This window comes from Lolium perenne, chromosome 3 (assembly GCF_019359855.2).
Source record: "Lolium perenne isolate Kyuss_39 chromosome 3, Kyuss_2.0, whole genome shotgun sequence".
Classification (NCBI taxonomy): domain Eukaryota; kingdom Viridiplantae; phylum Streptophyta; class Magnoliopsida; order Poales; family Poaceae; genus Lolium; species Lolium perenne.
This window is the reverse complement of record NC_067246.2, coordinates 13,743,202-13,765,840: the sequence shown is the minus strand read 5'-3', so window position 1 is coordinate 13,765,840 and position 22,639 is coordinate 13,743,202.

The window sequence follows — 22,639 nt, the reverse complement described above, 5'->3', positions numbered from 1 at the left end:
AACTATTCAAACTACTAACCATTTTGCCATTTTTAATTTAAAATGCATTAATTTATATCTTTTGTATAATTTCTATTACGATGATGATGAGGAGGAGGAAGAAGAGGAACCCAGAGCCGGTGATGAGCATATGGAGGAAGAAGAGGAAGCCTAAGCTGGTGGCTTCATCGTGGCTGACGCCGATGATGATGAGGAGGAGGAAGAAGAGGAATCTAGAGCTGGTGGTGAGCATATGGAGGAAGAAGAGGAACCCAGAGCTAGTGGTGAGCATATGGAGGAAGAAGAGGAAGCCTAAGCCGGTGGCTTCATCGTGGCTGACGCTGATGATGATGAGGAGGAGGAAGAAGAGGAACCCAGAGCTGGTGGTGAGCATATGGAGGAAGAAGAGGAAGCCTAAGCTGGTGGCTTCATCGTGGCTGACGCCGATGATGATGAGGAGGAGGAAGAAGAGGAACCCAGAGCTGGTGGTGAGCATATGGAGGAAGAAGAGGAAGCCAGAGCTGGTGGTGAGCATATGGAGGAAGAAGAGGAAGCCTAAGCTGGTGGCTTCATCATGGCTGACGCCGATGATGATGAGGAGGAGGAAGAAAAGAGGAACCCAGAGCTGGTGGTGAGCATATGGAGGAAGAAGAGGAAGCCAGAGCTGGCCATCTAACCTTTAGTCCCGGCTGGTGGGTGCAACCGGGACTAAGCTGGTTTTAGAAGCGATGTACCAAACTGTCGGCGGGATAAGGACGTGCGGGCAACCATTAGTATTGGCTGGTGGGTACAACCGGGATTAAAGGTGGTTTTTGTGTCATCTAACAAAACTGTCGGTGGGATAAGGACGTGTGGATAACCTTTAGTCCCGGCTGGTGGGTGCAACCGGGACTAAAGCTGTCGGCAGGATAAGGACGCGTGGGCGGACGCACTGCTCGATGAGATAAAGCATGTAGCGTACGACGCCCTGTCAGAGGAACAAGACGAAGTAGAAGCGGCGCCGTGCCTATAAAAGGAGCATCGATACGCCATGGCAAGCAGCTCAACAAGCCAACCTAGAAGGTAGGGAGAGATTCATCCACATGGATGACGGTTGGGAAATCTCCCGTGGCGGAGCTTCTCGAAGATGTCATTGGTGCACACGCCCTACGACATCTTCGGAAGCTCCGCGTCGGAATTTTTTTCCTGCAAGCCCATGAAGGACTCCATCTCCTCTAACAGTGTTGGGGAAAGGGTTGGGAAATCTCCCGTGGCAGAGCTTCTCGAAGATGTCGTGGGTGCACACGCCCTACGATATCTTCGGAAGCTCCGCCTCGGAATTTTTTTCCTGCAAGCCCGTGAAAGCCTCCATCTCCCGTAACATTGTTGGGGAAAGGGTTGGGAAATCTCCCGTGGCGGAGTTTCTCGAAGATGCCGTTGGTGCACACGCCCTACGGCATTTTCGGAAACTCCGCCTCGGAAAAATTTCCCAGCAAGCCCGTGAAAGCCTCTATTGAACTAGTAAAAATAAGCCAACCATCTCCACTGTTAATATCTTACATACAGTTACATTATTACACAAAAACAAATGGGAAATTGATTGCCATATTGAGATACACATGTGTTGTAACATCCCAAATTTTTTTTTTAAAACAAAGAGAAAATGAATTTCCCTTTTTCCAAAAATGAGAACCAACAAAAACTTTTATTGAATAAAGTGCTATGCATAGTGCTCTTGCTTGATAATTGTGTTCTTGCCAAAATTCTTTTGTGAACTACTTTGAAATGTTCTTAAACCCTAAACCTCACCCTTCTCTTTCCTCTCCCAAAAGAAAACAAAATAAAAAGGTTTTAATGTAAAAAGAAAAGGGCCTATGTAAGCCTATGGATTTTTTTTTTTTGCAAATGGTGAGTTAGGCCATGTGCTACCTTGTTGGATGAGTTGAAGTACCTCAACAAAACCAACCTAGGGCTTACTCACCAATTTCCTTGTGAAACAAAAAGAAAATAAAAAGGTACATAAAGGTATGTGTGGCACCTAGCCATAATAGCAAATTTTGCCTATGCCCTCATACCTTACCCAAATGGTTTGAATTTTGTTTCAAACTCAATCTAACTCCAATTGGACCCTAACACATGCTCTTTTGGATCAAGTGAACCAAAATGGAAAAATAAGAAAAATCCATTTCAACACACACATGTGTTTATGGACATTTTGCAAAACTTTGACCCAGGCCAATTTGGCTTGTGCCATTGTGTGTATAATGTTACTAAACACTTTTACACACTTTTTGAACCAAAGAAACCCAAATCAAATGTAGAAAAAATCAAAAACCTAGTCACATATGATAATGGTCATGTGTGACATTTTTAACATCTTACCCACTTTGAGCCTCTTTATTAAGAGTTTTTCAAACTAAACTTTGTCCACTCTTTGCACCTCATCCAAGACCACTTCAAGGTGAACAAGTTTGGTGTTGACCACCTTGACCAATTCCCTTTCTATTTCTTAATCTCATCAAGCAAAGTAGAGACATCAAATCAGATTCTAGTTTCTCCCCTTTTTGAAATTTTGCAAAAACCATTCCATTTTGAACACCACCACCACCATTGTGTGACTTTGATCACCTGAATCAACACCACCAAGTTTCATTCAAAATTTTCAAAATAAATTTCATTCGGCCATTTTTACAAACACATGGTGAGCAACTCAAACCCAATCCAAATTTCACTATTCTGAATAGTGCCTAGCCCAATTCTGGTCCCCACTTGGTTCTCTACTGTCCCCTGGTCCCCTCTCACCCAACCCATGCCATTAAAACCCTAGAGGAAGGCCAAACCTAGCCATGGCAAGGCCATGCCGGCCATGTCATCCTTGGACATGCCAACCCTAGCTATTCCCCTCTCTAGCCCTGGTAACCTTGCCCCTCTGCTCCCCCTTGCCCCCCCTGCACATGCTAGCAACCGCCATGACCGGAGAAAGGCACCACAGTGACGGCACGCGTCGCGCCCAGGACGGCCCAGACCATGCCGTTCACGGCGTGGGCACGCCCACGGACACGCCACGGCCACATGCCGCCTCGCTGCACACGACCACCCCCGGACCCCCTAGCTGCACGACGAGCTTCGCCGCCGCAACACAAGCCCGCCAGACAAGGTCCCCTGCTCGCGCAAGCCCTGACGCCGACGACCAGCTCGCCGAATTACCGCGCCCGTGCTGCCAGAGTTCGCCATCGCCCTCGCTTGCCAGGACCGTCCCCCACCTCGCCATCTAGCTCCCTAGCACCGCCTGGACGCCGCCTACCTAGCGCCCACCTCACCGACCCCCTTCCCTCGCCGGAGACGCCGTGCTGCTGTCGACCTCGCTGCACACCCCACGGCCACCTCGCTTCCTATAAATACAACCTTCCCCGCGTCCAACTCTTCACACCAACCTTGCTCCCCTCTCTCTTCTCAAGCTCCTCGTCCACTCCTCTCCCTCGATTAGTCGCCGGAGTTGTGCAATTTCGACGCCGGAGCCCGCAGAGGTGCTGAGATCGCCGCCGACGAATTCAGCCACCATCGAAGACGCCGTTGGTACCAGCGCACTCGCCGTCGACGACAACCTCGCATCGCGTCAACGCCGCCCCTCACCGGAGTCCAGGAGCGCCGCCGACCCCCTACCTCCGCCACGCCAGAGCTCCCCTCTCGTCGCCAACGACGACGACTCCCCCCCCCCCCGTTCGATCTGCTTCTGATCTAACGGCTCGCAGTGATCGATACCGTTTCGGTAAGCCTGACTCACTGACGGGTGGGTCCTGCTGTCAGCAGGCCCGCAGCGTTAGCTGGGCCGGCCCAACTCTGCCTTGCTGCGTTTCAAACTGATTCGGCCTAGTTTCTTTCCCGCCAGCCCATTAATTCGAAATTGGTTTAAATTGAATTCAAACAATTTCAATACTGGCTCCAACTTTGAAAATCCATAGAATCTGTTTGGCTTGGCCAAATTTAACAAAATTCATATTGCTGGAAAGCTATGGAAAAGTTCTACAACATGCCACTGGTCTCACCTTGAGATCTGTTGTAGAAATAATGTGACAAAAAGAACAAGTCAGGGACTTTTTCACATTCATTTAAATCTTAAAAATCAACCAAAAATGATATTTAGCCAATTCCAACTCCAATAGCTCACTTTTGACTTACACTAATTGTTTCTGCAATAAAATGGTGGGGTCACTTTGCATGATCATGCCCTAGTTTAAATAAAGGACGATATGGCTATTTTAGTTAGTTGATATTGTCCAAAACTTTTATGCAAATCACATGAAGTATTTTACTTCATTTAAATCTTGTCTCAAGTGATTTCATATGATGTTTGGACCCCTGGTCAAATACCCTTATATGAAATACTTGGAGATTTAACCCATTTATAGAATATTTAAATAGTATGAGGTGGCCTACTGTAACGGCCCCGGGTAGGACCCCCTATAGATATTGCTTGTTCTCTTTCTTTAGTGCATCATCATGGCATATGCATCATCTCATTCTTGTTTTAAACAAAATAAAATTATTTTATAAAACCCTAACTCTTTATTTTTCTCTCTCATATGATTTTAACAAAACCTTCTCTCTCTTTCTTTCTGACAAACCCTAATCTCCAAAACCCTAATCCTAAACCTCCACCTATTTCACTATTTTGCAATTAAGCTTTCAATAATTAATTTGGAAATAAAATGTGGTTTGTTTTGATTACTAACAAAATAATATTTTGGGAAAATTATTTTTGGCTCACCTCATCCTCTTTTCAAATTTAAGTGGGTTTAAACAAAAACAAAAAAAGAAAAGGTTTTGGAAATAAAACAGAATAGAAAAGAAAATAGGAAAACCCTAACCCCCCTCTCCTGGGCCCTCTCTCTTCCCTGGCCTCTCTCTCTGGCCCATCTCTCTTCTTTTCCCCTCAGCCCGAACCGGCCAAGCCCAGCCCACCTTGGCTCCTTTTGGCTCGTAACGCTTCGCACGCTCCCCCTCGTCGTCTTGTGGCACGCTGCGCGCGTGAGACCCCAGCTGTGCCCGACGCCATCGCCATGGCTTCTCTGGACCACCCCACCTGCCCGCGTGGTCCTCCTCCCTCCCCTTCTTCTTTATCGCTGTCCTGGACCACGCCCTCACCTGCCCCCCTCACGTCTCTCTCGCCTCCCCTTTCCTTCCTCTGCAAGAGAAGCGAGGAGGAGAAGAAACCCCCTCTGCCACCGCCGTATATCACCACCGTCAGGCCACTTCCGGTCCTCCCCCGCCAAGCCGCGACCACCGGCAGCTCCGCCTCTCTCTCCTCGTTCCCCTGGTACCCTCAATCGAACCGAGGGCCGCTCCAATCGACGACGTTTTCGCCGTTTCCGTCTCCGAAACCGACGGGAAAAACTCCGATTCCGGCGAGCTCGCTTCTCCTCCGGCCTCCTTGAGCACACCTACGCCTTCCTGGTGAGACGGCGCTTTCCCTAGACCCCTCCTTCTTCCCCCTTCCTTCCTGTTTCCTTCTGCCGATGGTGAACCAGGTGGTTCTCCCGCAGATCCTCGTCGACGGCGCGCCTCCGACGACCCCCTGTGCTCGCCGCCGTCTCCGTCAGGTCTGTGCCACCGAGCCGAAGCCGTGGAGCCCACTCTCGCATCCAGGGTGCCTCCACGCTGCCCGCGCTCTCCCTCGCCGTGCCGCGGTGACCGTCTCCGAGAACGCGCGCGGCAAGCCCGTGGACGAACACCTTGCGCGCGTGCGCACGGAATCTTCGCCACGTCTGCGTCCAACGTGGCGTTGGGTCCACCCGTCAGCCTATGCGGCTCGCCCCCCCCCCCCCCCCCACGGTGAGAAAAGTTTTCCAGTATCAGATCCAACACACCTTTGCACATAGCCCCCTGGTCCTTTTGTTTCCTCAACCCGTAGCCCTCCACCTGTTAGTTTTCACGAAAACCCCCTGCCACACTTCAAAATAAACCCGGGGTCCTTCCCATTTTTCAAAAATTGTTTTCGGGCCCTTCCCCATTTAAAACAAATCTGTTTATCTATTTTAAATAATAAAAACTATTCTGTTAATATCTTTTTATTGGTAATTCAAAATAAAAAGTGTTATATATCATTTTTGATCAGAAAAATGTGCTGAACATTAATATGCCATCCATACTTGCTTTTGCATAGTGCATCATACAAATTTCGTGAAAGTTTGCATAACACCTAATATGGAACATATGGAATATGTGGGATATTATATATATGTTGTCCCGGTTCCATTTAATTTTGATGTAGCTCACCCCTGCCATGGTTGCTATGCTAATCCACCCTTAACTTTGACGATAATAACTGCAACTCCAACCTAACTTGTTTGTCCGGGGTTCCGACTCCGATTAAATTGGATAAGTGCATCGCATCATCCTTGCCATGTCATGCATATCATCTTGAGCATGCCGGTTCTTCTTCCGTAGTAGTAAGACTTGCATGCGATGTGTGTTCCAGCATTTGCTTCTTCACGGATAGGACCACGAAGTGTTGATGTGAGATACGACGAGTTCTCCGACAAGTTCTTCTGCAGCTTTTGACAGGCGAGCCCACCTCCTTCACCTATTTTACATTTTGCTCTCTCTCGCACTGCTATCCTTATGTTGCGCTTCTTTATCGAGTCACGTGTCCTATTCCACTTGTTACCATAATAATCCTATATGTATCATTCCTTATCCATAGCCGTTGCTTGATGTTTGAGCCTTGCGAGTCGTAGGCGTGTTTAGGCTCTGTTGTTTATCTCGATCTGTTATCGGGATATGTTGGGTTGTTGGGAGGTTATCACATGCTATATCAGTTGTTGGAGATGCACATGCTTTACTTTATTGTTGACAACTAAAATTGTAAGCAGAGGCATCTGTGAGCCCCTTTGCGAAAGCATCAGAACTTTGACTCGCTAATGTCCCCTAGGACCCGAGTTCTTGTTATCTGTTCCGAGATTGAGCGCTCTACCCGTACGTGGGGACGATTATTGGGACCCCCCCTCACCCATTACCTTTTCTCAAGTCAGTTGAAAAGGGGGCCACAACCTTGGTTTTATTTGCCTATGCCATGTATGCCATGCTTTACTTACTGTTGCCTTCGGGTGTTTACTTCCTGTTGCCTTCGGGTGTTTATATTCTGTACTGTACCCTGCGGAACGTTTAGCGAAGCGTGTGGTTTGCACGCCTAGCCGTTAACGCAAACCCTGAGTCCGCTTCGGAGTACGGCCGGACTTCGTTACGGGTAGCTTAGTCGGGTGGCCCCCCTAGACTTTCTTGTTGAACTGGGAACGGTCTTGTTGTGAGACATCCACCTGTCGTAAGTGGGTCGAGCATGTGTATGGTTACATTTGGGCAACCCCTGCAGGGTGTACATCTTATCGATAAGCCGTGTCCGCGGTTATGGACGACTTGGAATTGTATAGCTCGATCATAGAACAACTTACACCTTTGCTGTTGCTGTTAATAACTTGCTAATAACTTGTCTAGTAATATAGCATCACTACAACGGCTACCTAATAAAACTTGTCCACCGTGTGAGTGCCTTTGTAAGTACTTCTTTGCGAAGGGGGAACACATCGGCTGTGTTATGTTTGCAGAGTATAGAATTGCTAGCTTATGCGCTCTCTCATCTTCTCTGATTAGACGGATGTTGTAGCGTGTCTCTATTGGTTATAGTTTTGCTGCCGCTAAACCTACCATATAGCCCCAGGCGATATATATTTATACTCGCCCGGCGAGCATAGCCATTTCTAGTCTCGCTAAGTACGTGCCGGAGTTCGTTCCTTGGTACTTACTCTCGCCTTTTCTTTTTCTCTTCTGTTCCCTCCCTTTTGTCGGCAACCGATGGCCCGATTTCGACAGGTACAAGATGACGACGTTAGCAAGGTTACCCTTCCGGCTTGGCCTGGGCAGGGTTATGGACGCCACTGGTTATCTTCAGGACTCTTAGTCCAATTTGTATCTTGTCCGTACTCGGACGTATTTGATCTTCTGTATGATTTGGATCTTTGTATGTATCTATTTGTATCTTGACTCGTTGGAGTCGTTGTTGTAATATCTGTTTCTTGTGGGCTCTATTGTAATCCTGTTGTAATGTTACCGCTCGTATTAATTCCTCTGGCATCACGTGTGTGATTCGTCGCGCACGTCGTGTCGGAGGGCGTCTCTGAATCGATATCGTGCGGATTTCGGCGGGATCGCTGGAATCCTCATGGTACCGGTTCGGGGGCGTCACAAGTTGGTATCAGAGCCAGGTTGACGGTACCCCACTAGTCCAGCCTGTAGGATAACCTTGCCAACGGACGTTGTTGTGTCTAGTGTCAAAAACTATTTTCTAAAAATTCGTTGGATAGATCTGATTAGATCTGTTTTTCTCCTTATCCCTATTCTTTCTCCTCTTACCTTTGCGAGTTTTGAGTCTTCTCTCTTATCTGCTTCTTCGAGTCTTAGGTTTCGACGTGGGTTGGACGATCTTTGCCCTCACCTAATAGGACCGATCTTTGAAGACCTTCCGACAGAAGAACATCATCGGCGGCTAACCTTTGTCTTCGCTGTTGACGCCATCTCGGTTTATGTGATCCTTCCTCTATCCCTTGTGTTTTTGACCTCATGAACTTTCGACGTCGATGTTTACCAAGATCGTCAATCTGTATTCCTGGAGTTGGTTGCACGATTCTCTTATTCATGTACAGGGTAATACTTTGAGTGCGGGATGGACTGATCACCATACCGACTACTCTTACTATTCGCCCTTGTTACCTGAACTGGTGGATCCGTGTGACTGTTACTCCTTCCTTTGTTTCTCCGGAGTCATCATCGTCATCGGAACAAACGACTTCTTGTTAGTGGTGTCGCGAAGATCGACACGTCGCCAGAAGATCCGATAGTTCACCTCTCTCCCCCGTACCTTGAGGCGGGATCTCGGGACGCGATCCCTTGTTAGTGGTGTCGATTGTAACGGCCCAGGGTAGGACCCCCTATAGATATTGCTTGTTCTCTTTCTTTAGTGCATCATCATGGCATATGCATCATCTCATTCTTGTTTTAAACAAAATAAAATTATTTTATAAAACCCTAACTCTTTATTTTTCTCTCTCATATGATTTTAACAAAACCTTCTCTCTCTTTCTTTCTGACAAACCCTAATCTCCAAAACCCTAATCCTAAACCTCCACCTATTTCACTATTTTGCAATTAAGCTTTCAATAATTAATTTGGAAATAAAATGTGGTTTGTTTTGATTACTAACAAAATAATATTTTGGGAAAATTATTTTTGGCTCACCTCATCCTCTTTTCAAATTTAAGTGGGTTTAAACAAAAACAGAAAAAGAAAAGGTTTTGGAAATAAAACAGAATAGAAAAGAAAATAGGAAAACCCTAACCCCCCTCTCCTGGGCCCTCTCTCTTCCCTGGCCTCTCTCTCTGGCCCATCTCTCTTCTTTTCCCCTCAGCCCGAACCGGCCAAGCCCAGCCCACCTTGGCTCCTTTTGGCTCGTACCGCTTCGCACGCTCCCCCTCGTCGTCTTGTGGCACGCTGCGCGCGTGAGACCCCAGCTGTGCCCGACGCCATCGCCATGGCTTCTCTGGACCACCCCACCTGCCCGCGTGGTCCTCCTCCCTCCCCTTCTTCTTTATCGTTGTCCTGGACCACGCCCTCACCTGCTCCCCTCACGTCTCTCTCGCCTCCCCTTTCCTTCCTCTGCAAGAGAAGCGAGGAGGAGAAGAAACCCCCTCTGCCACCGCCGTATATCACCACCGTCAGGCCACTTCCGGTCCTCCCCCGCCAAGCCGCGACCACCGGCAGCTCCGCCTCTCTCTCCTCGTTCCCCTGGTACCCTCAATCGAACCGAGGGCCGCTCCAATCGACGACGTTTTCGCCGTTTCCGTCTCCGAAACCGACAGGAAAAACTCCGATTCCGGCGAGCTCGCTTCTCCTCCGGCCTCCTTGAGCACACCTACGCCTTCCTGGTGAGACGGCGCTTTCCCTAGACCCCTCCTTCTTCCCCCTTCCTTCCTGTTTCCTTCTGCCGATGGTGAACCAGGTGGTTCTCCCGCAGATCCTCGTCGCCGGCGCGCCTCCGACGACCCCCTGTGCTCGCCGCCGTCTCCGTCAGGTCCGTGCCACCGAGCCGAAGCCGTGGAGCCCACTCTCGCATCCAGGGTGCCTCCACGCTGCCCGCGCTCTCCCTCGCCGTGCCGCGGTGACCGTCTCCGAGAACGCGCGCGGCAAGCCCGTGGACGAACACCTTGCGCGCGTGCGCACGGAAGCTTCGCCACGTCTGCGTCCAACGTGGCGTTGGGTCCACCCGTCAGCCTATGCGGCTCGCCCCCCCCCCCCCCACGGTGAGAAAAGTTTTCCAGTATCAGATCCAACACAGCTTTGCACATAGCCCCCTGGTCCTTTTGATTCCTCAACCCGCAGCCCTCCACCTGTTAGTTTTCACGAAAACCCCCTGCCACACTTCAAAATAAACCCGGGGTCCTTCCCCTTTTTCAAAAATTGTTTTCGGGCCCTTCCCCATTTAAAACAAATCTGTTTATCTATTTTAAATAATAAAAACTATTCTGTTAATATCTTTTTATTGGTAATTCAAAATAAAAAGTGTTATATATCATTTTTGATCAGAAAAATGTGCTGAACATTAATATGCCATCCATACTTGCTTTTGCATAGTGCATCATACAAATTTCGTGAAAGTTTGCATAACACCTAATATGGAACATATGGAATATGTGGGATATTATATATATGTTGTCCCGGTTCCATTTAATTTTGATGTAGCTCACCCCTGCCATGGTTGCTATGCTAATCCACCCTTAACTTTGACGATAATAACTGCAACTCCAACCTAACTTGTTTGTCCGGGGTTCCGACTCCGATTAAATTGGATAAGTGCATCGCATCATCCTTGCCATGTCATGCATATCATCTTGAGCATGCCGGTTCTTCTTCCGTAGTAGTAAGACTTGCATGCGATGTGTGTTCCAGCATTTGCTTCTTCACGGATAGGACCACGAAGTGTTGATGTGAGATACGACGAGTTCTCCGACAAGTTCTTCTGCAGCTTTTGACAGGCGAGCCCACCTCCTTCACCTATTTTACATTTTGCTCTCTCTCGCACTGCTATCCTTATGTTGCGCTTCTTTATCGAGTCACGTGTCCTATTCCACTTGTTACCATAATAATCCTATATGTATCATTCCTTATCCATAGCCGTTGCTTGATGTTTGAGCCTTGCGAGTCGTAGGCGTGTTTAGGCTCTGTTGTTTATCTCGATCTGTTATCGGGATATGTTGGGTTGTTGGGAGGTTATCACATGCTATATCAGTTGTTGGAGATGCACATGCTTTACTTTATTGTTAACAACTAAAATTGTAAGCAGAGGCATCTGTGAGCCCCTTTGAGAAAGCATCGGAACTTTGACTCGCTAATGTCCCCTAGGACCCGAGTTCTTGTTATCTGTTCCGAGATTGAGCGCTCTACCCGTACGTGGGGACGATTATTGGGACCCCCCCTCACCCATTACCTTTTCTCAAGTCAGTTGAAAAGGGGGCCACAACCTTGGTTTTATTTGCCTATGCCATGTATGCAATGCTTTACTTACTATTGCCTTCGGGTGTTTACTTCCTGTTGCCTTCGGGTGTTTATATTCTGTACTGTACCCTGCGGAACGTTTAGCGAAGCGTGTGGTTTGCACGCCTAGCCGTTAACGCAAACCCTGAGTCCGCTTCGGAGTACGGCCGGACTTCGTTACGGGTAGCTTAGTCGGGTGGCCCCCCTAGACTTTCTTGTTGAACTGGGAACGGTCTTGTTGTGAGACATCCACCTGTCGTAAGTGGGTCGAGCATGCGTATGGTTACATTTGGGCAACCCCTGCAGGGTGTACATCTTATCGATAAGCCGTGTCCGCGGTTATGGACGACTTGGAATTGTATAGCTCGATCATAGAACAACTTACACCTTTGCTGTTGCTGTTAATAACTTGCTAATAACTTGTCTAGTAATATAGCATCACTACAACGGCTACCTAATAAAACTTGTCCACCGTGTGAGTGCCTTTGTAAGTACTTCTTTGCGAAGGGGGAACACATCGGCTGTGTTATGTTTGCAGAGTATAGAATTGCTAGCTTATGCGCTCTCTCATCTTCTCTGATTAGACGGATGTTGTAGCGTGTCTCTATTGGTTATAGTTTTGCTGCCGCTAAACCTACCATATAGCCCCAGGCGATATATATTTATACTCGCCCGGCGAGCATAGCCATTTCTAGTCTCGCTAAGTACGTGCCGGAGTTCGTTCCTTGGTACTTACTCTCGCCTTTTCTTTTTCTCTTCTGTTCCCTCCCTTTTGTCGGCAACCGATGGCCCGATTTCGACAGGTACAAGATGACGACGTTAGCAAGGTTACCCTTCCTGCTTGGCCTGGGCAGGGTTATGGACGCCACTGGTTATCTTCAGGACTCTTAGTCCAATTTGTATCTTGTCCGTACTCGGACGTATTTGATCTTCTGTATGATTTGGATCTTTGTATGTATCTATTTGTATCTTGACTCGTTGGAGTCGTTGTTGTAATATCTGTTTCTTGTGGGCTCTATTGTAATCCTGTTGTAATGTTACCGCTCGTATTAATTCCTCTGGCATCACGTGTGTGATTCGTCGCGCACGTCGTGTCGGAGGGCGTCTCTGAATCGATATCGTGCGGATTTCGGCGGGATCGCTGGAATCCTCATGGTACCGGTTCGGGGGCGTCACACCTACCTCATTTAAATCATTTTCCCAAATGATGATGATAAATGGTTGACTTAGATCACCATTATTTTATGTATGATTGTTTGAGGAAATTAAATCTTAAGAAGATTCAATGAGAGGAAATTATTTCTCTAAACACTAAATAAGAAAACCCTAGATTTATTTTAGGTAGCCATATTAAGTGTTGATGTTAGATCTTTTGGAGTGAGCCATTAAGGCTAATTAAGGCTACTTAAGTGTTGTTTGGTGATTGTATCCTCGTGTTCGTGTATAGACGCTAGTACCGGAGAATACCAGGAAGAGGAAGGATTCTACCCAGAAGAAGAGGAGAACTTTGATCATCTCAACCATCAAGGCAAGCTAACACCAATGCAAGCTCTATTGTTGCAAGCTAATATTCTTGCAAGTGCAAGGCTCTCTTGAGCAAGGCACCCCTCCACTTTACCTTATGAGGATTGATCCCATCCCAAGTTTTATTCTTGCAAAGTTTTTACTTTATTTGTTTAAGCTTACTTTTATAGTTAACTTTGGTCTAAGTATAGAATAGTACAAGAGTGTCAAACTTAGCCTAAGAAGCTTAAGAGTTAAGTAGCACTCCTCAAGACTAGTTGCTAGTGCCAACAAATAAAGTTGACTACTCTAGTGGGGAACATGTGACTTGTTTTTGAATTTAAAACCTTGGAATGATGAGTCATTCCATTGAATGATTTTTGAAGGTGAATATGACCAAGAGAAGATGGTGATTTTTTTTGATAAAACTGATATTGGTTTGGATGCGATACCTTTCCAATTTTTGAGTACCCCCACAATACCTGATTATGGGTAGGGCTTAACTGGAAACTTATACGTCTTAGTATGGGTTCCCTCTGAACAAGCATCATAGGGGTTATGCCGAGGCTGCCTCCGTTGTTGAGAAATGATGTGAATTGAGGTGAATTATACGGCCAAGCCCTGTGCAGTTCCCAGGTTGACAGTTGGTCTTCACTGGGAGGCCAAGCTCATGGGGAGAGGTGCCTATACTAGGGTATGTAAGTGAAAGGTTATGGTTGATGATCCGCGTACTGAGTTACGATGATTCAGGGTTATCCTTGACGGATGTAATCAAATGTTGTGGCACAAGTGTGCAACCTCTGCAGAGTGTAAACCTATTCGAATAGCCGTGTCCACGGTTACGGACGGTTGGAAAGGCCATACAGTTCCCGGTATCAGATTCTTGAAAAATGTGGGTAAAGTAAATGGTGAACGGTGACTTGTTGTTGAATCACAATTGAGTTGTGGGAATGACACTAATGTTCCCACTTGGGTTAGTTAGCACTTGAATAAGTCTTCTCTCAAATACTTGTGAACTAAAATTGGCTTCTGCAAAATAAACTAGAGCTTAGCACCCCCTTACTAGACTTGATAGTACTTGTATTAACCTTAGTTTGCGAGTACTTTAAAGTACTCACGGCTGTGTCCCTGGCTATTCAAATGGCCAGACTATGAAGAGGAGCACTACTACCAGGAAGATGGACAGCAGGACGTCTATGATAACTAGGACTACTCCTGACGTCAACAGTTGCCTGTGGAGCAGATGGACCTCTACTACGTACTTCCGCTATTGTGTTATGTATTTGATCCTTAGATCAATGGTTGTAATGAGACTGGATCATGTGATCCTTTTGTTGTAAGATAATTATGAGTTGTGATGAATGATGTTCTGTGATATCAATCTATTATGTCTCGCACAAACAATATTCCTGGGATTGCGAGGTATGGCATAATAGGCATCTGGACTTAAAAATCCGGGTGTTGACATGTGTGCCATGGACCTTCTTCGTGTATGCCCTTGTTATGATCGCTTCGGCCGTAACCACGGAGCATCTTCATCATTTAACTTGATGCTTGGGTCAATGTTCACTGAGAAGGGCGGAATTTCATCAAACTTATTATAATCTTCTGACATGTCTGTCTTGTCCTCCACTCCCACGATGTTTCTTTTTCCAGAAAGAACTATGTGGCGCTTTGGCTCATCGTATGATGTATTTGTTTCCTTATTTTTCCTTTTTTCTTGGTTTGGTAGACATGTCCTTCACATAGAAAACCTGGGCCACATCCTTGGCTAGGACGAATGGTTCGTCTCTATACCGAAGATTGTTGAGATGCACTGTTGTCATTCCATACAACTTGTCTACCTGAACCCCGCCTCCTGTTATCTTGACCCATTTGCACCTAAACAAAGGGACCTTAAAAGAAGGTCCATAGTCAAGTTCCCATATCTCCTCTATGTAACCATAATAGGTGTCCTTTTGGCATTTGTTGTTTGTTGCATCAAAGCGGACACCACTGTTTTGGTTTGTGCTCTTTTTATCTTGGGCGAACGTGTAAAATGTATTCCCATTTATCTCGTACCCTTGAAAAGTCGATATAGTCGAAGATGGTTGCTTGGCCAACAAGTATAGCTGTTCTTCATCAGTGACATTCATGAGACGTGTTTGCAACCAACCGCCGAAAGTCTTCATGTTTTCTCCATCAATCCAATCTTCACGTTGCTCCGGGTATTCAGAGCGTAAGATATTCTTGTGTTCCACTATGTACGGAGCCACCAAGCTGGAATTATGTAGAACTGTGTAGTGTGCTTGAGTGAAAGAATGTCCGTCCATACACGTTGTTGCTTTCTTTCCTAGCGTGCCTTTTCCACGCAGTCTCCCCTCATAGCGCGATTCAGGAACACCGATCGGCTTAAGGTCAGGAATAAAGTCAACACAAAACTCAATGACCTACTCTGTTCCATAGCCCTTGGAGATGCTTCCTTCTGGCCTAGCACGGTTATGAACATATTTATTTAAGACTCCCATGAACCTCTCAAAGGGTAACATATTGTGTAGAAACACAGGACCGAGAATGAAAATCTCATCGACCAGGTGAACGAGGAGATGCGTCATAATATTGAAGAAGGATGGTGGGAACACCAGCTCAAAACTAACAAGACATTGGACCACATCATTCTGCAACCTCTGTAGACTTTCTGGATTGATTACCTTCTGAGAAATTGCATTGAGGAATGCACATAGCTTCACAATGGGCACTCGAACATTTTTCGGTAGAAGCCCCCTCAATGCAATCGGAAGCAACTGCGTCATTGTCAAGTGCCAGTCATGAGACTTCAGGTTCTGGAATTTTTTCTCTGCCATATTTATTATTCCGTTTATATTGGAGGAGAAGCCAGACGGGACCTTGATACTGTTCAGGCATTCAAAAAAGATTTCCTTCTCTACTTTTGTAAGAGCGTAGCTGGAGTAATGACGTCCTTTATCTGTCTCATGCAGTTTTTTTGGGTCTTTCATACGTTGCTGGTCCTCCCGTGCTTCCGGTGTATCTTTTGTCTTCCTGTACACGCCCAGGAAGCCTAGAAGGTTCACGCAAAGATTCTTCGTCACGTGCATCACATCGATTGAAGAGCGGACCTCTAGGACTTTCCAATAGGGTAGCTCCCAAAATATAAATTTCTTCTTCCACATGGCCGTGTGTCCGGCAGCGTCATTCGGAACAGACTGTCCACCAGGACCCTTTCCAAATATGCACCTGACGTCTCATCTAAACAGTGCGTGCATGCATTGTATCCCTTGTTTGACTGTCCTGAAATGTTACCAAGAGCAGGCCAATCATTGATGGTTACGAAAAGCAACGCTCGTAGGTCAAATTCCTCCTGCTTGTGCTCGTCCCATATACGTACACCTGTTATGGCCCACAGCTATAGAAGTTCTTCAACTAATGGCTTCAGGTACACATCAATGTTGTTGCCGGGTTGCTTCGGGCCTTGGATGAGCACTGGCATCATAATGAACTTTCGCTTCATGCACAACCAAGGAGGAAGGTTATAGATACAAAGACTCACAGGCCAGGTGCTATGACTGCAGCTCTGCTCTCCAAAAGGATTCATGCCATCTGTATTTAGACCAAACCTTAAGTTCCTTGCATCCTCTGCAAAGTACGGGAACTTTCTATCGATTTTTCTCCACTGGGACCCATCAGCGGGGTGTCTAATCATCTCGTCTTTCTTACGGTCTGCTTTGTGCCATCGCAACAACCTGGCGTGCTCTTTATTTCTGAACAAACGTTTCAGCCGTGGTATTATAGGAGCATACCACATAACCTTGGCAGGAACCCTCTTCCCGGGGCGCTCACCCTCAACATCACCCGGGTCATCTTGTCTAATCTTATACCGCAATGCAGTGCACATCGGGCATGCATCCAAATTCTCGTACTCACCGCGGTAGAGGATGCAGTCATTAATGCATGCATTTATCTTCTGCACATCTAATCCTAGAGGGCAGACAACCTTCTTCGCTTCGTACGTACTGGCGGGCAATTCGTTACCCCTTGGAGGCTGCTTCTTAATTGTTTTCATCAACTTTTCAAACCCCGAGTCAGTCACACCGTTCTCTGCCTTCCATTGCAACAATTCCAGTGTGCTACCTAGCTTTTTCTGGCCATCTTCGCAAGTTGGGTACAACAATTTGTTGTGATCCTCTAATATCTTGTCGAAGTACAACCTTTCCTTTTCAGTTCCACATTCTCTCCTTGCATCAGCAATGGCCCGACCAAGATCATCAGCAGGCTCATCTGATGCCTCTTGATCTTCTGCTTCATTGTCTTCATTATTGTCTTCTGATGGAAAACAATCCCCCTTTGCAGTATCACTGTATTCAGCGAACATGGGATAGTTGTCATCGTCCTCTTCTTCTTCGTTGTCTTCCATGATAACCCCTTTTTCTCCGTGCTTGGTCCAACAATTGTAGTGGGGCATGAAACCGGACCGCAGCAGGTGGGTGTGAATGGTCCACGAGGAAGAGTAATTTATGACATTCTGACAGTTAACACATGGACAATACATAAAACCACCCCGTTTGTTTTCCTCAGCCACATTGATAAAATTTTGCTGGCCCGAAGTGAACTCGTGAAGGCGTCGGTCACCGTACATCCATTGCCGATTCATCTGCATGATATAATTAAGCTATTAAAAAACTATTACAGAACATCATGATTATTGAAGCGATGTATATATATACACATGCATTTTATCAATGACAGATGAAATGATAAATTAAGTTGTTAACCTCGATGGAGAAGGAAAAAGACAGTTAAATGTGGCTTGTTTTGTGTGAACTCAAGTAGCAAAAGCTCTTAGGCATTTCATCAAACACCTCTTATGCATATGAAGAGGGCAAAGCAACATACACCTCTCTTGTGCTAAGAAGTGGAAAATGCTAAGTGTGGCTCAAACTTGGGCAGGGCAAGGGTATATATAGACAGATGGGCACTTGGTCCCGGTTGGTAAGAAAAACCGGGACCAAAGGGTAGACCTTTGGTCCCAGTTGGTGATACCAACCGGGACTAAAAGGGGTCGGGGCCTGGCACGGCCTGCAGCGCCCTGCTGCAACCCCTTTAGTCCCGGTTTGTATTACAAACCGGGACTAAAGGCCTCAAATGAACCGGGACCAGAGGGTGGTGTCGCGCCGCGCCAAACGAACCGGGACCAATGCCTCCCACTGGTCCCGGTTTGCTTTAAAACCGGGACTAAAGCTCCCAGGGGCTTTGGACGAAAGGCATGTTTTCTACTAGTGTGTGCCATGCTGGAAGCTTTGGGGTGTCGTATTCAACCTTATCTCGCACATAGGTAGCGTAACCGCCATGACCGCCGACGTTGGCGCCAGCAAGGTGGTATTTCCGAGCGGGATCGTGGTAGGCCTTGTGCCCGGCTTTCTCGACCGCGGCAGCTTGCGGCTCGTTGTGGTAGGCCGCCGGCGGCGCCCCTCTTCGCCCACGGTGGCGGGGCTCCTTGCGTGCAGGGCGCCGCTCGCCGCCGTAGTCTTCACGTCTGCCGCCGCCAAAGCAACCGAACTCGAAGCACATTCTTGGGGGTGATTGTGCGCTAGGCTATCTATGGGCTAGTTCTTTCTCCTTTTGTCTCCGCACTAGACTAGACAGACAATCTGGATAGGCGGAGCCCTGAGGAGGGTTAACTAGCGGCGTTGTGGATGGCCGTGCACGCAGACTTTGTCGTGCGCCCAAATACTTTGCTGTGCGCACCAGCTTTGCCGTGCGCCGCTGGCTTTGCCGTGCGCCCGCACTGTGTCGTGAGTGCAGGCTTTGCCGTGCGTCCTGCCCCCGAAGCGCACGGCAAAGGAACCTCCAGGCACGCCCACTGGCTTCCCAGGAGCACAGGCTTGCACCACGTGGCGCCTTTGCCGTGTGTATGCACACGGCAAAGTGACCAAATGTCCTTTACCGTGTGCATACACACGGCAAAGGCCCTGAGCTATTTTCAGTAATTGCTGTTTTTGATTATTCCCTGCATTTCAAAATAGAGCATATACATATATATTCATTTACAATCCATATAACATCACCAACACCACAAACACATCAACAACACCACAAATACATCAAAAACACATAGTCCATACATAAGGTCCATACATAGAGTCCACATAACAAGTGAAAGTAGCAATTCATGCCATATAATGGCTAAAGTTCACATAGTCCATACATAACAAGTGAAATGCATCTCATGGCATGCATCTCATGCCATCAACCTTATCCTCCTCCATTGCTTCCCATGGCACCTTCTCCATTGCTTTGTCCTTCTCCTACAAGGTGAAAAGGAAAAGCATGACATGAGATGCATTTTCAACAAGTATTAGCATGGCATGGCTACATTTTCAAGTCTAATGGCATGAAAAGAAAAGTCATGATTTTGGTACAATTTCTACAAGTCTAATGGCATGGCTACATTTTGAACAAGTGATGGCTAAAATTTGCATATTGACATGGAATTAAACATGGTGGCATGGAATGGCTAAATTTTCAAGTTGAAAGTTTACAAGTGGCATGACATGGCTAAAAATAAAGTTTGGGCACAAGTGTCATGGCATTCTACAACCTAGAAGCGCGTTGGGCACAAGTGTAGGACAACTCACCTGGGATCAGGTTCCGGATGATGTTCGTGTTGTTGACGGTGAAAGGTGTCACCGGGCTCTGAGTGGGCGGTGCCTGGATGAGCGGCATGTTCGGCATCATCTGCGAAGGCCCCTGCATCTGATGTCGTGATTAGTCAATAAGACAAGAGAAAATAAGATGGAGATATGGAGTTAACCACTTACCCACGAGAAGGCGAAAGGAGGAGTAGGAAGCTGACTCCCCTGTGGAGATAGAGCGGCTTGGCTCATCATCCAGCTCATCGTCTGCTGCTGCTACATCATCTGCTGTTGCTGCTGCTGGTAGTCCCTAAGCCGCTGCTCCAGCTGCGCCTGCCGCTCCTGGGCCTCCTATTCCCTTGCTGCCATCTCCACCTACGTTGTGTTGCTGCGATGTCGTTAACATTGCAATGGAAAGCATGTAAAGAAACATAGAGGACCGAGGAAGAACATACCCGTAACCGCTCGACAGCTAGATCCGAAGCCCGTGGCCAGGTCTCTGCCTGAGGCTGGCCGCTCTGACGACCACGACGGATCTGGCGGAGAGTTGGAACAGTCATTGGGTCGACGCACCCGTCACCAAGCCATAGGCGGCCATGCTTCATGCCTTCTCCCGCAAGCACCGGAACCTCAACGTCAAAGTCCTCGGCCTCTGGCTGGGAGGTCTCGCCGTGCTTCTGCTTGTACTTTGAGACATACGCCGTACAGTGGGTCTCGCATTGCTCGTTAACCCACATGGACCCCGTCTGAGGATGCGGCGTCTTCCTGGTCTTCATCTTTCGAATGAAGCTAAATACGTTCGGCTTCACTCCTGTCTTGGTTTCCTGCAAAAGAGAACATGTAATTAAGTGAAGTGGGACACCCCTGCGGAGTTAACAATATATAACGTGAAATCAAAGAATGAAGGAACCATTTGCTCATCTCGGCCTGCATGTGAAGAGAGAGGGGGATGCTGCCTAGGATATGTGATCCACCTCACATCTCTGCCCGCTTGCGCTTACCGTCCTCGTGCTTCTTGAGGTACTGGGGGCATGTCCACCACATGACCATCGCCAGAAAGCACTCGCTGTCGTTACCGACGTACTGAGGAGGGTTCTACATACACAAGATAGACCCATTATGGTAAAATAAACTACATGGCGATAAAGAAATCAATAACACAAATGCAAATACCTGCAGGTACTGCCACGGTGCCATGAGCGTGTCCCGAGCGTCCTCCTTAGACATCCAAACTTTGCGGTCGGCGTGCCAGTTGCGGACGCACTGAACACGTGCCTCGTAGTGCATGCCAGTCACCCTCCTCCTGCACATCTTGTGGACGATACAATCGCACACAAGTTCCTTACCCTCAGCCCTCGTGAAGTATTGCTGCAACCATGCACATAGGTAAAACAAGGGGCATTAGTGCAACTATTGTCAACCAAGGAGTGTTTAAATGCTAAGAAGTCAAAAGTCACGTACCTAGAATTTGTGTAGAACCACCTCCTGCATGTTGGCGTACTTCCCATGAGGATCTGGCGCGAGCATGTAGTGCGCCCATGTCCAAGCTACGTCGCGGCCACCAGTAGGGAGATTGTCAATCCCAGGGAAATACTTTCTAAGTAGGCCTCCAAGGATGTTCGCGTAGCCACGTGCCGGCTTCCTCGACAGGTCTTCATACGTGAACGAACTGCACAATGAAACGACAACATCAGTATGTATATGATAAAAATTTCTATAATGATAAAATTGTGATAACGAAATGTCAAAATTAGCATGTACCTCTTTCCAGCGGGCACTAGAACAACATCCCTGTAGGGCCACGTTCTTAGCTTGGGGAGCTGTGTTTTCCCACGCTGATACGGCTTCCTATCACGTGGCTGCAACCTCTCCTCAGCTGCAACGTACTGCTCCTCCACCGGCGATTCCCAAGCTAGGTTTTGGTCAGGCTCATACGGTAAGCCCCCCAACCCCTCATCCTCCGAGAGGTCCTCGTCCTCCTCGTCCGCCCCCCCCACCCTCCTCCTCCTCGTGCTCCTCGTCCTTCCCACCGCCGTGCTGCTTGTCCTACCCACCCCCGTGCTCCTCGTCCTCATCATCCTTGGCTGCGGGAGGGCTAGGAGGGGGGCTAGGAGTGAGTACCCGCGTCGCATTCTTCCTACGTCCACGCCTCGGGGGGCTAGGAGGGGGGATAGGAGCTCGGGGTGCCCGCCTCGAAGAACTCCCACGTACAACCTCAGTCAAGTCCGCGAGCTTCTTTCGAAGACCTCCCTTTTTTTGGCGGCATGTTTCAATCACCTGCAAACGCAATGAAGAGAGTGGTTTATTAGTACGCAATGTAAAAATATGAACATTACTGAAAGCAACAAAGAGATAAGTAGATGAATATTACTGAAAGCAACAATAATATGCAAATAGATGAACATTAGTGAAAGCAACAAAGAGATAAGTAGATGACTATTACTGAAAGCAACAATAATATGCAAATAGATGAACATTAGTGAAGGCAACAAATAGAGTTCTCACAAACATAGCACGGAGTTCTTACAAATAAACTAGCTCGACAATCACTATTACACAGAGTTATTACAAATAGGCTAGCCTCGGAATTACTACTACATAGATCAGTAGCCTGTGTCGCCATCCGTAATTGGACCACATGTTTCGTCATCGCCATCAGACTCGGCGAACCAATAATCATCAATGAAACCTGGAGGTGGTCCATCTGCATCGACGTCCATGCCTGCTTTGAACGCCTCGAGCAAACTCAGGTCTTCCGGGGCACAAACATCCTCAGCTTCATCTTCTGCATTGTCTTCATCCATGCCCGCATCTTCTTGTTCATCGTCTACGACCATGTTATCGACAGCCGGCAAGCCGATAGTGAAATGGCCGGAGAGCCCTTCTTCCTAATAAAACTCGACATTCTTTGTTGAGGGGTCTACGCGGCGGTAATCGTCCTTGTTTGGCGGGGGCGTCCTATTGCGTGA